This window comes from Salmo salar, chromosome ssa13 (genome assembly GCF_905237065.1).
Source record: "Salmo salar chromosome ssa13, Ssal_v3.1, whole genome shotgun sequence".
NCBI lineage: Eukaryota > Metazoa > Chordata > Actinopteri > Salmoniformes > Salmonidae > Salmo > Salmo salar.
This window is the reverse complement of record NC_059454.1, coordinates 78,080,256-78,103,025: the sequence shown is the minus strand read 5'-3', so window position 1 is coordinate 78,103,025 and position 22,770 is coordinate 78,080,256. Positions and strand designations below refer to the sequence as shown.

General features: G+C 40.1%; 1 protein-coding gene and 1 long non-coding RNA gene across 4 annotated transcripts in view; one reads left to right on the top strand and one right to left on the bottom strand.

The window, feature by feature from the left end:
• LOC106567973 (transmembrane protein 211) overlaps positions 1 to 22,770 on the bottom strand; it is a 232,828-nt gene that overhangs the window by 153,806 nt on the left and 56,252 nt on the right. The window lies entirely within an intron of this gene.
• LOC106567974 (uncharacterized) lies at positions 19,678 to 21,954 on the top strand. 2 transcript variants are annotated; one of them, XR_001320212.2, is made up of 4 exons: positions 19,678 to 19,806; positions 20,009 to 20,066; positions 21,332 to 21,506; positions 21,621 to 21,954. It is a non-coding gene; the product is annotated as an uncharacterized lncRNA (long non-coding RNA). The 2 variants fall into 2 exon arrangements; XR_001320211.2 differs by having other exon boundaries at positions 19,678 to 20,066; positions 21,621 to 21,953.

The window sequence follows — 22,770 nt, the reverse complement described above, 5'->3', positions numbered from 1 at the left end:
ATAGTGTCTTGAACGCAAGAACAAAACTGAGCTATTTGGATATAACTATGGATTATTTGGAACCAAAACAACATTGGGTGTTGAAGTAGAAGTCCTGGGAGTGCATTCTGACGAAGAACAGCAAAGGTAATCCAATTTTTCTTATAGTATATCTGAGTTTGGTGAGTGCCAAACTTGGTGGGTGTCAAAATAGCTAGCCATGATGGCCGGACACCGCGATTGCATAAAGGAGTTCTGTATCTATAATTCTTAAAATAATTGTTATGTTTTTTGTGAACGTTTATCGTGAGTAATTTAGTAAATTCACCGGAAGTTTTCGGTGTGTATGCTAGTTCTGAACGTCACATGCTAATGTAAAAAGCTGGTTTTTGATCTAAATATGAACTTGATTGAACAAAACATGCATGTATTGTATAACATAATGTCCTAGGTGTGTCATCTGATGAAGATCAAAGGTTAGTGCTGCATTTAGCTGTGGTTTTGTTTTTTGTGACATATGCTAGCTTGAAAAATGGGTGTGTGATTATTTCTGGCTGGGTACTCTCCTGACATAATCTAATGTTTTGATTTCGTTGTAAAGCCTTTTTGAAATCGGACAATGTGGTTAGATAAAGGAGAGTCTTGTCTTTAAAATTGTGTAAAACAGTCATATGTTTGAAAAATTGAAGTTTTGGGATTTTTGAGGAGTTTGTAATTCGCGCCACGCTCTATCATTGGATATTGGCGAGGCGTTCCGCTAGCGGCACATCTAGATGTAAGAGGTTTTAAGGCCAAACAGTTCTATTTTTGTTTCATCAGACCAGAGGACATTTCTCCACATTGACCCACTGGAATTGTGATACAGTGAATTATAAGTGAAATAATCTGTCTGTAAACAATTGTTGGAAACATTACTTGTGTCATGCACAAAGTAGATGTCCTAATCGACTAGCCAAAACTATAGTTTGTTAACAAGGAATTCATGGAGTGGTTGAAAAACGAGTTTTAATGACTCCAACCTAAGTGTATGTAAACTTCCGACTTCAACTGTATATATATTTATTTTTGCTCAGACAACTTGGGGGGCCAAATAAAACCACCTGCGGGCCAAATTTGCCTGAGCTACTCTACTGTGTACTCTCTTTAGAGGAAGGATGGAATAACATAGAACAGAATAACTTGGTTAAGGAGTTCCCTCTATCCATCTCCTTTTGTTGTATAAAGTATGTGTCAATGCCATCTCTCCCAAACAATGTTATTTACAGTATAAAGATATTTTCATACATTGCACTCAAAGCACTCACAGTCACAATAGTGAGTGTCCTTCACTAGTGTTTTTGGTGATTGTGTTAAGAAATTCACATACAACCTTTTTAGAATTGTAACTCATTGTCTTCATGTGTTATTGTGTCATAACAGTTCAAAACAGTTCAAAACAAAAGTGAATGTATGTGTACATTGTCTGCAGCTGAATAGCTCCATCAAGACAAAGGAGTCAGTTGGAAAAAGGGAAACGTACATACACCCTTAGCACCTTTTTTTTCTATCAAGAACCTCCCCATAGGAGAACCCTTTGAAGAACCCTTTTATGTTCTAGTTAGAACACTTTTGGTTCCAAGTAGAACCCTTTTGGGTTCCATGTACAACCCTTTCAACAGACAGTTCTACATGGAACGCAAAAGGGTTCTACCTAGAACCAAAAAGTGTTCTACCTGGAACCAAAAATAACCCTTTTGGAACCTTTTTTCTAAGAGTGTAAGAAAAAGAGGGAAGAGATATGTGCTGTTATACTGGGTTAAATCAACATGCCTTTTACTATCGGATTATAACCAAAGCAATAATCAAAAGTGAACAACAATGATTATGATTGTGTTGATGATGATGTTGATGGTCACGATTAAGGTGTTTCTGCTGCATTGCTGATCACATGAGAGGTGAGAGGAAGGTATACTGTACAGAGTAGGCTCTGTAGAAAAACCATTATATATGATGTTCTTTGTTCTATTTTCCTCTCTCACCAAAATGATATTCATGTATGCATGGGAATGTCTGGTTATTTCCCTCATTGCTTGATCTTGACTTGTCTCACAGCCTCCTGGTGTAGCGCCAAGCTGCCTCCCTGCCATGTCTATTTTACATTCAGTGACACATTAAAGGTATGCTGGGCCTCAATGTTGTAATAAGATTACAGATACTTTTGAAAAACTAGATGATTACTTCGAGGAATACTTTTAAATTCAGAAAGGATGTTTGCAAAACAATATATTTGACACTTCTCTGTTTTCTCAATGACATTCAAATCAGCACTGAAAAAAGGCGCAAGTTTAAATTTGTTCAACGTGAGCGAGTCTGACCATAAGTCAGAGGCCACTATGATGACACAGCAAATGTGTTTGATGGATCGCAGGAAAAGAGCAGAAATAGGCTTTTGTAGGCTACAGTCCAAGCTATGTCTTCCAATGGTGCGACTGCTGTCAGCATCCAAAGATTATCCAACTTGAATAAACACTTGGAGGTAAGGATGATTGTAGTGGTGAAGTCTTCGGCGATACGGACATCACTTATTATTGATATCTACATAGCGTATTGATGTGAATCACACTGCTTCTCTCTCATTTAGCTATTTGAGCCTTACGGATTGTGATTGTTGTGAATGACTGTTCACAAATCAATATGTGTATTTGAACCCAATAATGGTTGAATTCAAGAACGTTAAGCTGCCTGTCAATCAATTGTTTTTGAAATCAGTGAACAGCTAGTGAAAAATGTTCTCTTACAACAGCTGCATATTTAAGGATCCAAGCCTTTGAGCAATAAAAGCCTCAATTTTATTCTAATCTAATTCATGCTGATAAAATAAAATCCATAGGCCTAATGGACACATGCTCAAACTCACACACTTTTGATAGACTTAAAGGGGCAATCTGCAGTTTTTACATCCATTTTTGGATTTATATCCATTGATTCTTGAAGAATATAACTTATAAATGCCTCATGAGCTTAGTTCAACTGTCACACTCCATGAGAACCTAAAATATAAGCTTGTTTTTATCCAATGTTTGTAAACATTGTAAATGTAAACACACACTGTATAGCCTCATAACATGGTTAAAACTATAATTTTGATATCATGGTTGGTCAGTCCTTGCATCCATAGCTCTGTCTATTAATCTGAGAGTGGTTACATTTCTCCAGGCCCATCCCTCAGCTTTTTACCAAAACGTTTACCAAAACGTTACCAAACGGGCTGCCGTTTTGTTATTGTTTCATCTGTGGATTTGCCCTTTAAACAGCAACGTATTATCAAGATATCAAAGTGTCACCAACAAAAAGGTAAACAATAGTCCTATAGCAAATGCAGCATATGGCATTCATTTTTCACATGTAAATAGCCCTTTTCAGTAGTGCTCAAAGCATGCCAAATGAGCCCAATCAGTCCTCCATGACAACGAAATGAAATCATAAACAACAGAGTAGGGCTGGCTAATAAGTCCTTAGTTTTTGGGTTATGCTCAGGTAAAACAATTTGGCCAATTTATACTTCCACATCCGTATAACATTTATTGGAATGACTGGAATTCAGATCGACTTTGGTTTTTAATGTAAAGATATAATTTAATCGTATTATTATATGTAGATAGCGATGGGTTAGAAGAAGCCTACATAACCAACCCATTGAGTAAAATGTAACATCCATATATGGCCAGCTATGTAAACTTTAACATTGATTTATCCTGCAATAGATGTCGTTCAATTGGCAATACATTTTTGGCTTCTTCTAATGGCTCTTTTTATTTTATTTAACTAGGCAAGTCAGTTAATAACAAATTCTTATTTACAATGACGGCCTACCCTGTCCAAACCCAGACAATGCTTGTAAGTCGCCCTATGGGACTCCCAATTGTGGCCGGATATGATACAGCCTGGATTCGAACCAGGGACTGTAGTGACGACTCTTGTCATCTAAAAGTAACTGTATGTAATCAGATTACGTTACTGAGTTTGGGTAATCCAGAAGTTACGTTACTGATTACAATTCTGGACAGGTAACTAGTAACTGTAACGGACTACATTTAGAAAGTAACCTACCCAACCCTGGTCCCCACAATACATACCCACTTAACAGTAGCAGTCATTTACTGTATGGAACTACAGGTTACTGCGGGTGCATCAGTTTCAATAGGCAACACAATCTCCAAATAATACATCATGTAATATAATGTAAAATCATAATATGTACGACTGCAATAGGAGACATTTAACTGTTCCCAAGTGCAGTTTCGTGTATACATTCAAGGTGGTAATATAAAAATGAAGCAGGTCACATCCTCTCACTTCACACTGGCAGGTAACAGCAATATTTACATTTTAGTCATTTAGCAGACGCTCTTATCCAGAGCGACTTACAGTAGTGAATGCATACATTTCATACATATATATATTTTTTTTCTGTACTGGCCCCCCGTGGGAATCGAACCCACAACCCTGGCGTTGCAAATACCATGCTCTACCAACTGAGCTACAGGGAATAACTTCCTTTCATTCAGCTAATTAACTGGGAAGCAGTAATAGATGTATTCACATGACATTTTACACTTGCCATTTAAAACAACTCCAGAGAATATTTAATAAAGCCTATCGCATTTGTTGCCCTGTCTCCATCTATAAAACAAAACCTACATTTCAATTAATGGGGACAACATTAATCAAGTCTTTACATTCTGTGTTTGTCAGCGATATTGTGTTTAGCGTCTTCGGCTGTTGATGATACAAACGCGTTATAATGAACTCATTATGATCGCAACGTTTACTTACAGACGAGACAGAAAGAAATGAGAAGCCCTTTTCCACTACGGTGTAGTGTTGTGCTAAGCGATGCTTAGAGCCAGAGTTAATTTAGTAGAAAATTGGGTTCTAACAGCACTGCCACTTTCAGAGATGTTTCTTAAATAGATTGTAAATATATGTGAATAACTACGCAGAGCACTGAAACAACACAACAAGCCGGAGATAGAGAAAGTCAATTTGAAGTTACATTGAAGAATGAAATTGTAAAAACAAAAAGTAAATTATGGTGGAGATGATAAGGAGAAGAAATAGACAACGCCCTAGGCTCTATTAAATGAGGTCATCATTATCACTTTGGCTGTTCAGCATCTAAAGTAGGTCTATAGTAAACACTTGCCCAGGGTGGTCAATCTTGTGGTATAAGACAGCAGCAATGTTAAACCATGCATGCACGCAGACACACTAACACGAAAGCACACGGTCCCACAATGACCTAGGGTCAGGGCTGGGGCTCAGTCATAAAGACTATTTTATTGGTTTCCACTACAATCCAATCTAATATCACATACAAGGCCTGTATTAGAGAGCAATAACAGTTACAGCCCTGATGCAGAAATGCCCTAAATAGACTAAGAGTATTGAGTAATAAAGTAACATTCAGGTGGAGGTTCCATGGGTTACCTTTTCCAATTAAGTCGAGGAAGTCAAGGATTATACACAAAAGGCCAATAATATTTCATTGTATGCACAATTGGGAGTTCTACAATCGGTGGTTTAGAAAGTGCTGAGCATACAGTAAGTGCTGCTGCAGCCATAAGAAAACGTTCCTCCTTCCAATAAATGTATCACAATACAGTATTTTCATTTGGAGCTTGTGAAAGTACACATGGGCATTTCCATGTAAAAGGATCCATGAGCACCAACATGTGAAGCTCATAAGAGCATATCAAATTGGGTGTTAAATGAAAGTTACGAGTCTATATTTTTAGGAAATGAAGGCATAGATATTTTTTTTAAATGATTTTCAATCTTAAAAAGTATGCTTAAAACCTCTCTAGGGTATGTGGGACGAAATCGTCCCACCTACTCAACAGCCAGTGGAATCCCGTGGCGCGATATTCAAATACCTTAGAAATGCTATTACTTCAATTTCTCAAACATATGACTATTTTACACCATTTTAAAGACAAGACTCTCGTTAATCTAACCACACTGTCCGATTTCAAAAAGGCTTTACAACGAAAGCAAAACATTAGATTATGTCAGCAGAGTACCCAGCCAGAAATAATCAGACACCCATTTTTCAAGCTAGCATATAATGTCACAAAAACCAAAACCACAGCTAAATGCAGCACTAACCTTTGATGATCTTCATCAGATGACACTCCTAGGACATTATGTTATACAATACATGCATGTTTTGTTCAATCAAGTTCATATTTATATCAAAAAACAGCTTTTTACATTAGCATGTGACGTTCAGAACTAGCATACCCACCGCAAACTTCCGGTGAATTTACTAAATTACTCACGATAAACGTTCACAAAAAACATAACAATTATTTTAAGATTTATAGATACAGAACTCCTTTATGCAATCGCTATGTCCGATTTTAAAATAGCTTTTCGGCAAAAGCACATTTTGCAATATTCTGAGTAGATAGCTCGCCATCACGGGCTAGCTATTTTGACACTCACCAAGTTTGGCCCTCACCAAAATCAGATTTACTATAAGAAAAATTGGATTACCTTTGCTGTTCTTCGTCAGAATGCACTCCCAGGACTTCTACTTCAATAACAAATGTTGGTTTGGTTCAAAATAATCCATAGTTATGTTCAAATATCCTCTGTTTTGTTCGTGCGTTCAAGACACTATCCGAAGGGTGACGAAGGGTGACGCGCCCGACGCGTTTCGTGACAAAAAAAATTCAAAATATTCCATTACCGTACTTCGAAGCATGTCAACCGCTGTTTAAAATCAATTTTTATGCGATTTTTCTCGTAAAAAAGCGATAATATTCCGACCGGGAAACCCTGTTTTCGTTCAAAGACGAAAAAATAAAAACATGGTGTCGGCTCATGCACGCGCCCCCAGTCTCATTGTTCTCTGATCGACCACTATCCAAATGCACTACTGGCCTGCAAAGTCACCATTCAACGTTTTGCCGCCTTCTGAGAGCCTATGGGAGCCGTAGGAAGTGTCACGTTACAGCAGAGATCCTCAGTTTTCAATAAAGAGAATGTAGAAGGCCAATAAATGGTCAGAGGGCACTTCCTGTAAGGAATCTTCTCAGGTTTTTGCCTGCCATATGAGTTCTGTTATACTCACAGACACCATTCAAACAGTTTTAGAAACTTTAGGGTGTTTTCTATCCAAATCAAACAATTATATGCATATTCTAGTTTCTGGGCAGTAATAATAACCAGATTAAATCGGGTACGTTTTTTATCCGGCCGAGCAAATACTGCCCCCTACCCTAGAGAGGATAAGTAAAGGTTTTGATTTCTGGATAAACAGATGGAAAATATGTCTTAGAAAACATCTGCCTGAATAGTCCTAAAATGTATCAGAAATACATCAAAACACAATAATGTTGACGTAAAGACCCCCTGCCAACTAATATAAATTCTTATATTTCGTTTTGTAGAAATTGTTGACCTTCTATAAGTTTAAGAAATATTGCTTTGTCTAGTAATTCCGTTACCAAAAACCCACATATCTTTGAAGGTGCTACACAGGATTTTTTTTGTAATTTCAGAAAATGTCCATACTGTAACTGGTGCTAATAGCGGAATCTGTTGACAAACTGCGAAAGCTGTTCTGACTTTCCACTGTGTTATCTAGTGGAAATCGCTAATTCCCTGGTAACTTTCGGTTTTGTCCCACCAGCTTCAAACAGCTGTAAAAGCAATATTTTTTAAATATATTTCACAGCTTTTTAGATGGGACAACGATTCCATACACTATTTAGTGCTAGTTTTCTCACAGAAACTGAAATTGAGCGAACAGTGTAGAATTTTAGCAACCAAGAAATGACAGAACGATTTCCACTAGATAACACAGCTACAAAGTCAGAACAGCTTTCCCAGTTTGACAACAGATGCCGCTCCGGCGGGAGAAATCAATAGGCGAATATCACAGCCAATCACAACACTGGCGGGTAAGTAATACTGTGAAACACTATTATTCCACAATTAGTGCCAGATACAGTGCACTCGGAAAGTATTTCACCCCTTGACTTTTTCCACTTTCGCAAACATTTCGAAAAACCTGTTTTCACTTTGTCATGGGTTATTGTGTGTGGTTTGATCGGGGGAAAACAATTTAATCCATTTTAGAACAAGGCTGTAATGTAAAAAAAATGTGGAAGGGGTCTGAATGCTTTCCGAATGCACTGTATTATTATATGGACATTTTCTGAAATTACAATGCAAAAATTCAAAAAAACCTGTGTGTAGCACCTTTAAGATATATTCAAATGTCTGTCCCTGATGAGGATGGATAATGAAAGTTAACAAAAGTAACAAGTAATGGTAGACCTACCAATTAGTTATAGGGATTTTACTAATATCAATTGTATTTATGAATTAAGTAATTAAAACACACAAAAAAAAATTGGTAATTCTGTACTCTACTGCACTGTACTGAATTCTGCTCTACCATACTATGCTGTATTGTACTCTACAGAACTCTACCCTACTCTGCTGTAGTGTACTATACTGTACTCGTCTGTGCTTTGCTGCAATGTCCAAACTTGTGAAACACGAGGATAATTAAATTCTTATCCATAATTATGCATTTCTATGTAGTACAGATCAGGGACCCAACCCATGATGTAATTCCGTTACTGGGTGTTAATCCACTTAATTTACTGTAGTTCTATAACTCAATCTTTAAAATTTAATTCGGAACAGAGTTTTTGGAAAACATGGTCCCATAAAAACCTGAGGGAGATTCTACCATAAATCCGTTACCAAAAGTTTGTATCTGCACAGTTCTTCCACAAAATGTGTTTTTGTAAATGTTTTAGTGTACATTGTTACAACTAGTCCTTGAGCATAGAGTTGTATGGTTTGTTAAAATTTTCAATTAAATATTTTAGTTTGGCATACATTTTAAAGTGAAGAAAACTGAGTCAAAGCGTAATCCATTACCGTGGAATTGCCCACATCCTCAACACTCATCGCTGTTGGAACAGCAGTATAAACACCAGACCATTACATTTGTTTACATTTTGTTTATTTAACCTTTATTTAACAAGGCAAGCCAGTTAAGAACAAATTCTTATTTACAATGACGGCCTACCAAAAAGCAAAAGGCCTCCTGCGGGGACTGGGGCTGGGTTTAAAAATAAAAAATGAAATAAAAATATAGGACAAAGCACACATCACGATAAGAGAGACACCACAACACTACATAAAGAGAGACATTTCCCATTAGTGCTCTATGCATACATACCCTTGACACAAACAACCCAGGCACTTGACAATCTAAAGCCTTGCCTGTATAGAGTACTCTGGGTGAAGTGAATACATACCCGCTGCAGCCTAACTGATATACATACTATGCAGATGTGATTAGTTTGCTATATAACTGGACCGACGCGTGGGTGCTGTTTTATGTAAACTGTTATTGTTTTGCATACTGAGAGAGATGACACTGACCCAAAGCACAGCAGCTATTTTTCTCTCTCTCTCTCTCTCTCTCTCTCTCTCTCTCTCTCTCTCTCTCTCTCTCTCTCTCTCTCTCTCTCTCTCTCTCTCTCTCTCTCTCTCTCTCTCTCTCTCTCTCTCTCTCTCTCTCTCTCTCTCTCTCTCTCTCTCTCTCTCTCTCTCTCTCTCTCTCTCTCTCTCTCTCTCTCTCTCTCTCTCTCTCTCTCTCTCTCTCTCTCTCTCTCTCTCTCTCTCTCTCTCTCTCTCTCTCTCTCTCTCTCTCTCTCTCTCTCTCTCTCTCTCTCTCTCTCTCTCTCTCTCTCTCTCTCTCTCAGCGCCAACCCTCCACTTAGCTAGCTCGACCCTGGGCTCATCAGCATTCAGTGATGTAGCAGCGTAGCTAGCGATCATATTAAGTGTTATCCTTGACATCTCTCCGTGTCGCTCTGAGCCCATTAGCTTAGTCACACACATCTCCAAAAACATCACTTTACACTGAGTAACATCACACGCACATACACCAACGCACACACGCTTCCGCAAACATCACTTTACCCTGAGTAACATCACATGCACAAACACACACACACGCGCTTCCACAAACATCACTTTACACTGAGAGAGGCTGAATGAGGCCTGGATATTGCCCTGTAGCTGACACACACACACACACACACAGGGAACCAGCTGGGAGGGGTCCCTACTCTCTCTTCTCTCTCGCTCTCTCTCTGCTTTAATCAGTTGTTTTCTTCCCTGGTGCTCTACATTGTAACTTCATCATTTTCTGAACAATCCTTATAACTCTGCCAAAACGGTCACACAAATGCCGCCGTCCCCTAAATTAATGTGTTGAATAATACATCCATCTCCTCATTGATCTTTACTGGGGTACAGTCGCTTAGTAGAGACAGAGGATTGTGTGCAACTGTGTGTGTCGTGTCAGACAATCCGCCCTGAATGTCTGACAATGCCCTGCACCAAAGGCCCACGCTGCAAGAATACAAGATGGAGAGGAGATGAGGGATAAGGGGGGGGGGAGATTAATGACCTGACAAGTGGACGGAGTGTCAATTTTATGTTGAGGACAGCCAGGCCCAAGAAAGGACATGACATTCAGAAAGCACTTATGAAGAGGACATTAGAATGTTCTTCAGTTTCCCTTGACGCCAGACAGCCAGGCATGGAAACAACAGGCAAATTCCTCAAATTCACCTAAGAAAATGGGTGTGTCTGTAAATGTTTATTGTCCTCATCAAATAATAACTGGAGAAGTCAACATGTTAGAACATAGGATGTTTAACGGTTGAGAAATGAAATCTGTCATTAATTTGATATAGCCTCTCCCCTTAGATCCTGTTCTAGAGTAATTATCCTATCCCAAGTCATGTTGATGGGGAATGCTTATTGGAATGCTAATCTGTAAATTGGGTTTCCAAGCCTAGTTTAGCAGTAGGGCTTCCTATAGTAGGGTTCCTATAGAGTCGAGCGGAGTGGAGTTTCCCATATTCTCCCCCATAAGGGGGAAACTAACTCTCCCATTCTGGGTAAGTCAGAGGGGGTAACAATAAACGGCCTGTCACTGTCATAAGGAATCCACTATATTCGTGCCTCAAATAAAAAAGTATGAAAAAGCATGCTTTACTGTAGCCAGCAGCATACCGCCCTGCATCCCACTGCTGGTGTGCTTTTGAAGCTAAGCAGGGTTGGTCCAGGCCAGTCCCTAGATGGGGGACCAGATGCTGCTGGAAGTGGTTTCGGGGGTAGGCACTCTTTCCTCTGGTCTAAAACAAATTTACCAGGGCAGTTGCCCTGTGTAGGGTGCCGACTTTTGGATGGGACGTTAAACGGGTGTCCTGACTCTCTGTGGTCACTAAAGATCCCATGGCACTTATAGTAAGAGTAGGGGTGTTAACCCTGGTGTCCTGGCTAAATTCACAATCTGGCCCTCATACCATCATGGTCACCTAATCATCCCCAGCTTACAATTGGCTCATTCCTCTCTCCTGTAACTATTCCCCAGGTTGTTGCTGTTAATGAGAACGTGTTCTAAGTCAATTTACCTGGTAAAAAAAGGGTTAAATATATTTAAAAATGTGGTGACATGTTTAATCAGAAAACACAGAGGTAATCTGAAGTCAGCCTTACAATTTATCCTATCTGAATGAACTGGGGCAAACTTCCTGCTCTCTCTCACACATACTGTCTCTCTTTTTAGTTTTTTTTTCTCATTGTTTCCCTAGCAATTTCCCCCCGGTCATTCCCTCTCCTCAGTAGACAATGAGAGCCAGAACCAGGTGGGGGTGTTGGTAGAGTGGGCAAAAAGTCAAGTTCAACGCACAGAGCAGAGCCACCCCCAGCCCCCGGGCCGGAAACAGCGAGACTGACCAGAGTCAGCAGACCACATGCATGACAGAGCCCATTGTTGTGGGTCCTTGTGAGAGCCTGCTCCGCCTGCCAACAACACTGTGGGGAGACGGACGTTCCAACTTCCCTGCCATCATTTACCACTGACAAAGATGTGTGTGTGTGTGTGTCTACATGTGTGCATGCATGTGTAACTCCAGTCAGACATGTGGAGTGGCCTCTCAGAGCCTGCCCATACATGCTGCCCTATCCTTTTCCTAAATCAATAGCTCTACAGGACAGGACAGCACGAGGGCAGAGCCACTGACAGAGGAACAGAGGCCCAATTCAGGACTGTATCCAGAGCTTCATTCCAGAGTTGTAGTCCCAGTTTTCCTGGCCTGGCTCCACTCTGGCCTAACACCCAGGCAGCTGTCTTCCTGTCAGGGCCACATACCACCACCTGCTGCCCCACCTGGAACCCCAATGGACGCCACTGTATGTGTGCATTGGAATGGGTGAAGGACAAACATGGCCTCCTTGGTGGGTGGCTCTTGTTGCTCTCGATACTGTCTCTATCCCCTAATGCTGAAGCATGGGTTTGTTCACTTCACAGCAAATCACAGAACCGATATTCAGTACCTTCTCTGAGTTAACAGGCCTTTAGTGTACAAAAATATGATTATAAAAAATTGAAATACAGGGTCAGGAACTCGACCACCTCAGCAACTGGATAAGATGGCGCTGCAGTGGATAGCAGCCGTTTTACGGGCTCTTGTCCAATTCTGCGATCTTGTGTATTTTTACGCTGATCTGAATTGTAATGTCGATAATGTCTCCACCATCATTTCCTATGACAGAAAACAACTTCTGGACATCAGAACAGCGTTCACTAACCTCGATTTGGACTAACATTTTTACATCAACGAGTCAGCAGCTCTGGATGTTCTGCTTACTTCGGATCATGCCCTAATCCCCGGGACTCGAAAGAGGAAGCGGTGGAGAAACCAAGGCAGGCGAGTCGGCACCCTGACGAGACTACGTTAGCGAGTAAATACACCACCGTTGCCCTCTGTTCTATTGGCGAACGTGCATTCACTGGAGAATAAACTGGATGAGCTCCGTTCGAGACTATCCTATCAATGGGACTGGAAAAACTGTAATATATTACGCTTCTCAGAGTCGTGGCAGAACAAGGACATTTTTCCATTTTGTTACTTTACAACCTTATTCTACAATGGATTAAATCGTTTTTTCCCCTTATCAATCTACCCACGATAACCCATAATGACAAAGCAAAAACAGGTTTTTCAAAATTTTTGCTAATTTACGCAGTACTTTGTTGAAGCACCTTTGGCAGCGATTACAGCCTCGAATCTTCTTGGGTATGATGCTACAAGCTTGGCACACCTGTATCTGGGGAGTTTCTCCCATTCTTCCCTGCAGATCCTTCATTTGTTTAATACTTTTTTGGTTACAACATGATTCCATATGTGTTATTTCATAGTTTTGATGTCTTCAATATTATTCTACAATAAATCAAGAAAAACCCTGGAATGAGTAGGTGTGTCCAAACTATTGACTGGTCCTATATATATACACACTACCGTTCAAAAGTTTGGGGTCACTTAGAAAAGTCCTTGTTTTTTAAAGAAAAGCTATTTTTTGTCCATTATAATAACATAAAATTGATCAGAAACACAGTGTAGACATTGTTAATGTTGTAAATGTCTATTGTAGCTGGAAACTGCAGATTCTTTTAGAGAATATCTACATAGGCGTACAGAGGCCCATCATCAGCAACCATCACTCCTGTGTTCCAATGGCACATTGTGTTAGCTAATCCAAGTTTATCATTTTAAAAGGCTAATCTATCATTAGAAAACCCTTTTGCAATTATGTTAGCACAGCTAAAAACTGTTGTCCTGATTAAAGAAGCAATAAAACTGGCCTTCTTTAGACTAGTTGAGTATCTGGAGCATCAGCATTTGTGGGTTCGATTATAGGCTCAAAATGGACAGAAACAAAGCACTTTCTTCTGAAACTTGTCAGTCTATTCTTGTTCTGAGAAATGAAGGCTATTCCATGCGAGAAATTGCCAAGAAACGGAAGATCTCGTACAACGCTGTGTACTACTCCCTTCACAGAACAGCGCAAACTGGCTCTAACAAGAATAGAAAGAGGAGTGGGAGGCCCCGATGCACAACTGAGCAAGAGGACAAGTACATTAGAGTGTCTAGTTTGAGAAACAGATGCCTCACAAGTTCTCAACTGGCAGCTTCATTAAATAGTACCCGCAAAACACCAGTCTCAATGTCAACAGTGAAGAGGCGACTCCGAGATGCTGGCCTTCTAGGTAGAGTTGCAAAGAAAAAGCCATATCTCAGACTGGCCAATAAAAAGAAAAGATTAAGATGGGCAAAAGATCACAGACACTGGACAGAGGACCTCTGCTTAGAAGGCCAGCATCCCGAGATACTGGGGTGCAAAAGAGCAAGAGGGTAAGTAATAATATGGGGATGAGCTAGTTGGGTGTGCTATTTACAGATGATCGGTAAGCTGCTCTGACATCTGATGCTTAAAGTTAGAGAGGGAGATATAAGCTTCAAAAGATTTTTGCAATTCGTTCCAGTCATTGGCAGCAGAGAACTGGAAGGAAAGGCGGCCAAAGGAAGTGTTGGCTTTGGGGATGACCAGTGCAATATACCTGCTGGAGTGCGTGCTATGGGTGGGTGTTGCTATGGTGACCAGTGAGCTGAGATAAGGCGGGGCTTTACCTAGCAAAGACTTATCGATGACCTGGAGCCAGTGGGTTTTGCAACGAATATGAAGCGAGGGCCAGCCAACGAGAGCATACAGGTCGCAGTGGTCTATGGCAAGACCTGAAAACGGTTGTCTCGCAATGATCAACAACCAATTTGACAGAGCTTGAAGAATTTTGAAAATAATAATGGGCAAATGTTGCACAATCCAGCTGTGGTAAGCTCTTAGACTTAACCAAAAAGACTCATAACTGTAAATTGCTGCCAAAGGTGCTTCTACAAAGTCTTGACTCAGGGGTGTGAATACTTATGTAAATGAGCTATTTCTGTATTTCATTTTCAATACATTTTCAATAACGTCATTATTGGGTATTATGTTTAATTCAGGCTGTAACAACAAAATGTGGAATAATTCAAGGGGTATGAATACTTTCTGAAGGCACTGTATTATTTACATAGCTACCTCTACCCCTGCACATCGACTCGGTACAGGTACTCCCTGTATATAGTCATGTTATTTTTACAAATTTTGATTCATTTTTCACTGTGTATTTATTCCTCCTGTCACAATTTATATTTTTATTTTATATTTTTTTTTATCTTCATCTGTAACTCTGCATTGTTGGGAAAATGATCCATAAGTAAGCAATTCACAGCTAGTCTACACCTGTTGTTTACGAAAGCAGGTGGCAAATTACATTTTATTTGATTTAAATTGGCTGAAGGTGCCGTAAAACTTGGGCAATGTCTGATCAAGTATTTTTTAGATGTAAAAATAAAGTATTGGATTCCCCCTGAGAAGTCCCAATCTCATTGGAGAGATGCATATCCTGAAAACATTTCCATAATATCTGTTGTTGTGGGTGGATGGCAGAAGCAGCAGCAGCAAGAACTGTGTGTGCATAAAGCAGCAGCATCCCACAGGAGACGTGATGTCTTTATGCAGATGCCAGAGCTATAGAAACCTATTGAATGGCTGTTACGTAAGGCTGTGGAAAAGATGGCTATGGGCCACATTGTAGAGTTTCATAGAGCTAACTTCAGCTGCTATTTTAGAAACATATTTTTCTTCAAAAAAAATGTCAGTCTCATCAGCCTCCTCATAAAAACAGGAAGCATTGCAGCCCCTGCAGTCTTAATTCAATCAATTACAGTTTGTACTAGATCAAGAGCTACATTTCTTATAACGCATCATCACATCTACACTAAAAAGCATTAAGAAACTGGAGGATATAATATATAACTTCTCACTTATCCATAAGGAGTAATAAAATAGCATCCTCACATTATATATTGGCCAATCAAAACAATATGATTGTGATCAAACGCCCATCTGTCACACACTTCACATCACATTTGCACTGACATTGGAAAATACCATAGAATACACTGAATAAAACAGTAAAGAACCACTAAACTCACAAAAATCTAGTCACATCACCACCTCCAAAAGCCCTAACCCTCACACAAAGGCTCAGAGCGAACAGCTGTATCACAGGCACTATAGACTGGTTAGCTGACAATGTCACGAAAATGATGTGTGTTGTTGTGATTCTGGATGGTCAGATAGCTCGGGTCCAGGGTGTCTGGGATGATGATGTGAGCCATGACCAGCTTTTCAAAGCATTTTAACTTTGTGTTCTTGGGCACAGGCACTATGGTGGTTTGCTTGAAACATGTCGATATTATAAACTGGGTCAGGGAGAGGTTGAAAATGACAGTGAAGACACTTGCCAGCTGGTCAGCGCCTGCTCTGAGTACGCGTCGTAAACAGTCCTGTAGCTTAGCATCCACTTCATTGGACCACTTCCTTATTGAGTGCATCACTGGTACTTCCTGTTTGTGTTTTTGCTTGTATGCAGGAATCAGGAGGATAGAGTTATGGTCAGATTTGACAATTTATATCTTGTTCTTGATACTGTCTTGTTTTGAGGTGTTTTGACGGATGTCACGTCTATGCTAATATGGCAAAAAATTTGCAAGCTAGCTAACCAACAACTGTAACTATGTAGTTATTTCAGAAACAACAAGTGCTCATTGTACAAATGTATTTGTTTTCAATAAACATTGGAGACAAAATATGGTTTACATGTTGTCAATAATCTAAGCCAACTCCACCATAACCCTCACACAAAGGCTCAGAGAGAACAGCTGTATCATAGGCACCATAGATTGGTTAGCTGACAATGTCACGAAAATGATGCTCACGCTTAATTGGGGCCGAAGTCTGTGTGTTGTTGTGATTCTGGATGGCCAGATAGCTAGCAACAATCACAAGAAACTGCCATGTGAGGAATCATAAGTGGCTCGTTTCATCTAGATCTTTCTTCAACTCAATCAAACCAAATTGTATGTCACATGTGCAAAATACTACACGTGTAGACTTTACCGTGAAATGCTTACTTGCGCACACGTCGGTTTGCTGCTAAACAACCAACACCTCTATACAGTAGTTGTGGCTCTATTGCCCTAAATTCTATAGCTGTGGCTCTAGATTGTTTGATGCAGCCTACAGTGTCCTCTCCCTTACCATCACCCTCCCAGCAACTCTGACGCTTGCTCTCTTTAGGAGGAGTGTTACTTCACCCGGGGCTTACACCCCATTAGTAGACAGCCGCCTCATCACGGACAAAAGCCCTTCTCCCCTGTATCCCTCAATTAAATGAATGTTAATGTCCCAATGGGAAGCAGACACAGTCTCAAGTGCAGTGGAAATAATAACCACACCGTACCTCCCACTCTCCCTCCTTCCCTCCCTCGTTTCTTCTAACTCTTTTCCTTCCCTCCTACCCATTCCATTGGACTGTGGTGAATAATACATCACAATAGCAGTCATATCCGATCAGGGATCAAATGGATGGTTTGAACTGTATGGAAGCCTTCACAGGGATGTGTTAATGGTGAATGTCCCAGTCCCAGACCAGCCAGGGGATTGGGTGAGAGTCTCTGAAAAGGCCTATTTTATGTCAGGGCAGTAGGGGCTGTCAAAGAGAGAGAAAAGAGGAAGCACAAGCACCGTTTCTTCCTTTTTCTTTATCCATTTCAATGGAGGACTAATTTAATTGTACCGCAATTGATACACCCTCTCTTCTTTTAATAACAAACAAACACAGCATTTGTTTTCCTTTTTGCTTTGAGGTACATGCTAAAAAGAAAATAGAGAAAAACACGCAGGAATATAGCAGTACAGAAAAAGCAAGCAGCTATACAAACTGTAGTCATTCAGAATGAAATATGCCTGATAAACAAGCCAACTATAAATCAAAGCCAACTATGCGTGATTGTGCTAATTAGAATAAACCTATGTAGCTATGTCTGGCACACTGACAAACAGCAAATGGAATGCACAGAGGCAGAATCCTACAATTATGTTCAATTTATTTCTTACACTGAGCAGCACTGAGCTGCACGAAGAAAAAGGACAGCAGAGGGAAGGGCATGAGATGAGAGGAAGAGTGATAGATACAGAGAGAGAGAAAGATGAGAGGAGAGAGGGAGTAAGTTTGAGTTCAAAGTAATAGAAGATACTATAATATAATTATTTCCCAAGCCTCTGTAATACTGTACAAAGCCACACACGTATAAACATAACGTTCCCTTACTCTGGAAGTTCTGATAGCACGAACGTTTGCTTTCACTGTGTTTTTTTTAAACAAAACTCTGATTAGATATGTGTAGCGTGGTACGTTCTGCGTTGTGTACTTTTATTTAGGACACTGCCACAACTGGAATTGTGATGGTTGAATCATGTTTATTCGACCTGCACAAGAAGAGACAACACACAATATGTTAGCCCTCGGTGCAGTCACAGCTCTCGGGCACCTTGCTAGCTGAAGGTCCGGCGAAAGAGAACGATAAAAGGGTAAGTAAGTACGGATAACCCGCGATGGACCAAACCAAAATATACAAACTTTTACAATTAGGTGTATTTACAATATAGATATCAAAAAATGTTTGTACACCGAAAAATAACATTAACTATGCTGCTGTAATTAAATAAAGAAAACACATTGAATTATTATTATTGTTATTAACTTATTAACATCCCCTCTTGACCTGGCCTACTTGAACTGTCCTTGTGCGCAACTTGGTGCATAATCTAGGGGAACAACATCACTCTACTACATATGCATAATCTCACTTTACTCTACCTGCCCTGTTAGTGATGGTAAACAGCACATAAGTAATTTCTAAAGAAAGGGGGAAAAGTTAAGTGCATTATCAAAAACGTTATAAAAGGCTCCATCTCCATCCATACACCCTTTAAAACATGAAGGCTTTTCTCTCTGGGAAACAGAATTTTGTAATAGTCACTACAAAGATTATAAAGGCAGAATGTACGACAACCAATCATCTGAGGAGTGTTCAGAGTGTTCTGGTGTCTGAGATATGAGTCAAATATCAAACAAGTCTCTGAGTGAGTCAAAACAAAACTCTGGAGAGAATGTTTAGTTTATGAGAGAAAACCGATGAGAATACTGTCAACCTGTCAAAACAAAGAGTTCTCAGCCTAGTATAGAGACAGAGGGGTTAGAAAGTGTGTGGTGGAGAAAGGTTAGGGAGTGAGGCTGTCCTTGAGTGCGCCTTTCACGTTCTCTCTGTGCGCCCGAACTCACACAGCCAGGCAGCTACTGCATTTATGCATGACCTGGCCTACGACTCGTCCCCAGCGCACATTTCATAATTCATGCACACTGTACCATACCAGTGGCGGCTCCTCAGAGGAGGACGGGAAGGACCATCCTACTCAGTGAATTTCAGAATTTAAAAACATTTATGAAACACTAAAAAATGTATCCTATTTAGATAAAACTATACTAAATATATTCACGTCACCAAATGCCTGATTTAAAACACACAGTAGTCTCAACAACACACTCTAGGCTAGCGCCATGGTGTAGCCGGAGGAAAGCTATTCCCTGTCCTCCTCATGCTACATTGACTTCAATACAAAAACTAGGAGGCTCGTAGGCCTTACATCCTTCCATAGACCTACATGGTAATTATGACTCCTTCCGAAGGACGTCCTCCAACCAATTAAAGATTTTGCAATATGAACTGACATGTTGTCCATCCAATCATAGGATTAATAAGATCAGGGAACGAACCTAGTGTGGTGTATTGGGGTTGTGCCACAGAGCATTATGGGGGATCTTTGTGTTGAGAAGCTTATTGAGTTGGTGACATATTGGATAGAGACAGAGTGGAAAGTGATAGTTGAGCATTGTTTTGATTTTATTCAATTGAAATTAGTTTCTCCAAAGTACAGGAGACGGAGGAGGTAGATTATATATTGTTTTCTTGGTTTTAGAACTTTATTTTAGTTAGCAAGACAAATTGAAATAAATTGTACTAACTTTAGTAAGAAGTGCTAACATTAGCTTGCTACAAGGTCGCAGTTTTCTCCGCCAGGCTGGCTAGCTAATGCTAACAACAATGTATTGGATTTATTGTTTAAGAACCCCTTTAATTTCCCACATCAGATTCAAGCATGTAATGGACGAACATCTGCATATTCAAACTGCGCAACACAAGGATAAGGTAAGAAGAAACAGAGTCACAAGCAGCTTATCGGCAAGAGTTACTTTTACTTAAGGGCAAGATGAAGTTCAGCTAACAAGGGCAAATAAAATGAACTTGCAGAGGCACATTACGATGCTTTACTTGCTGACCATATGGACGTTTCTACTGTCTTCTCTGGGATGTCAAAATCGATTCAGAATGATTTGATCGCTTCCATCGCATCATCCAATAAAAGTGAGATTAAAAAGAGTTTGACGCAGTCCATGTTTTTGCTTGCGCTCAAGTATGCTTTCCACTTTCCTCCAGTATTTATTTAGCAAAGGTAATAACACACAAGCAAAAACTCATTACAGAAATGTTGCAGCAGCCTAGGCTACACCTAAACATTAGAGATCTGACATGCTGTATGGGATGAAAACGAGCCAATTTTTCAGTCTGATCAACTGTAGGCTACTAATAATAGCAACTGCATACAGCCTATGCGTCCTGTCCATCTGGTCAGGGTAAACAAATTGGCAACGTTATGTATTTATAGTCCATTTGTTTGTCTGGAGAAAATGGTTTTCAAACTTGGGCTGGCTCGGCTGCCTATACCTTTTCAATCCAAAATGATTTACTGGAATTAATCAATCAACCTAATATTTATGATATACTGTAGTTCATTTTTAATTAGGCCTACAGTTGCATAGGCCTGCATGATGCAAACATGCCTAAAGCAAGCTCAGCCCTGTGAGTTCTATTGTCTATCAGTTGTCTCTGTGTCTGGGTAGAGGAAACCCCCCTGTTAGTCTAGTCAAAATATCTTTCATATGAACAAGTACAAGGTTGCTATAGTTTGACAGGGTTTTTAATCCTCCACAGGGCCATTACTTTTTTCAAGGACTTTTTTTTAAACCATGTGACCTGATTAGAAAAACTGGTCCCATCATGGCTCAGATAAAACCCTTTTACAACTGATTAAATAGGGCCCAGAGTTTTCCTGGTTAGGTTACCAGATAAGGAAAAACTCTGGCCCAGAGGGGGAAAATATTGCCCCACCACTCTGGGACCTATGGTGCCACCAGTCTGCTCGTAGTTGTCAGTTACCGTCAGGTATGTGGATGATCAGGGCTTTATTCAGGAACATTTCTTGGGCTACTTTGATGGTTCAAGTGGGCCTGATGTGCAGTCTGTGTTTGACTTTGTGAATTCTGAGATGTCTGAGTTTAATGATGGAGAAACGTGTTGCCCAAACCTATGATGGCAGTGCTGTAATGGAATGTATCTGCTATTTGTATTTACAGCTAAGTCCTCTTCTGTTCCCTGATTAAGAGGTGATGACCACTCCACTCCACTACCATTGTCAACTCTCTCCTGACATGAACTGAAGCCACGTCTCATGTGCCTTGCGCATCCACTGGCACATTGAATGTTTCCTCTCCAAGCTCTGAGTAGACCTGTCAATTTTCTCTAATTACTGTATGTAGAGTCAATCACATACACATCAATGATTTTACTCCTTGCTTGGACTAACTCCTTCTTAGCTGTTTTAGCTAACTGTGTAGTGTATTGTGTTATTGTTTGTCTTCCCAGTCAAATCCTGTCCTGCCCTCAGTGGAAGAGTTGAGCTCTTCTCCAAACCCCTGTCCTGCACTGAAGCCTCTGAACACCTCAACCCCTGTCCTGCACTGAAGCCTCAACACCTCAACCCCTGTCCTGCACTGAAGCCTCTGAACACCTCAACCCCTGTCCTGCACTGAAACATCAACACCTCAACCCCTGTCCTGCACTGAAGCATCAACACCTCAACCTCTGTCCTGCACTAAAGTCAAGCCTCTGAACACATCTGAAGGAAAATAATATAAAGAATGATAGTAAAAAGCTCTGGAGCACCTTAAATAAAATGTTTGGCAAAAAGGCAAACTCATTAATTGGATCAGATGGCTCATTCATCACAAAACCCACTGATATTGCCAATTATTTTAATTATTTTTTCATTAGCAAGATTAGCAAACTTAGGAATGACATGACAGAAACAAATGCTGACACTACACATCCAAGTATAACTGATCAAATGATGAAAGACAACATTATTATTTTTACATTCCGTTAAGTGAGTGTGGAAGAGGTAAAAAAATGTTTGTCTACCGGGGTCTGACAATCTGAATGGAAAATTACTGAGGATAATAGCAGACCATATTGCCACTCCTATTTGCAATATCTTCAATATAAGCCTACTAGAACGTGTGTGCCCTCAGGCCTGGAGGGAAGCAAAAGTCATTTGGCTACCTAAGGATAGTAAAGCCCCCTTTACTGGGTTAATTAGCCGACCAATCAGCCTGTTATCAAAAAATTGTGTTTTACCAGATACAATTACATTTTACAGTAAACAAATTGACAGCAGACTTTCAGCACTCTTATAGGGAAGGACATTCAATAAGCACAGCACTTACACAAATGACTGAAGATGGTCTGAAACAAACTGATGATAAAAAGATTGTGAGGCTGTTTTGTTAGACTTAAGTGTGCGATTTTTGATATTATCAAAGTCTGCTGCTGTAAAAACGTATGTGTTATGGCTTTAAACCTCCTGGTATATTGTGGATAAAGAGTTACCCGTCTAACAAAACACAGAGGGTGTTCTTTAATGGAAGCCTCTCCAACATAATCCAGGTTGAATCAGGAATTACTCAGGGCAGCTGTCAAGACTCCTTACCTTTTTCAATCTTTACTAATGACATGC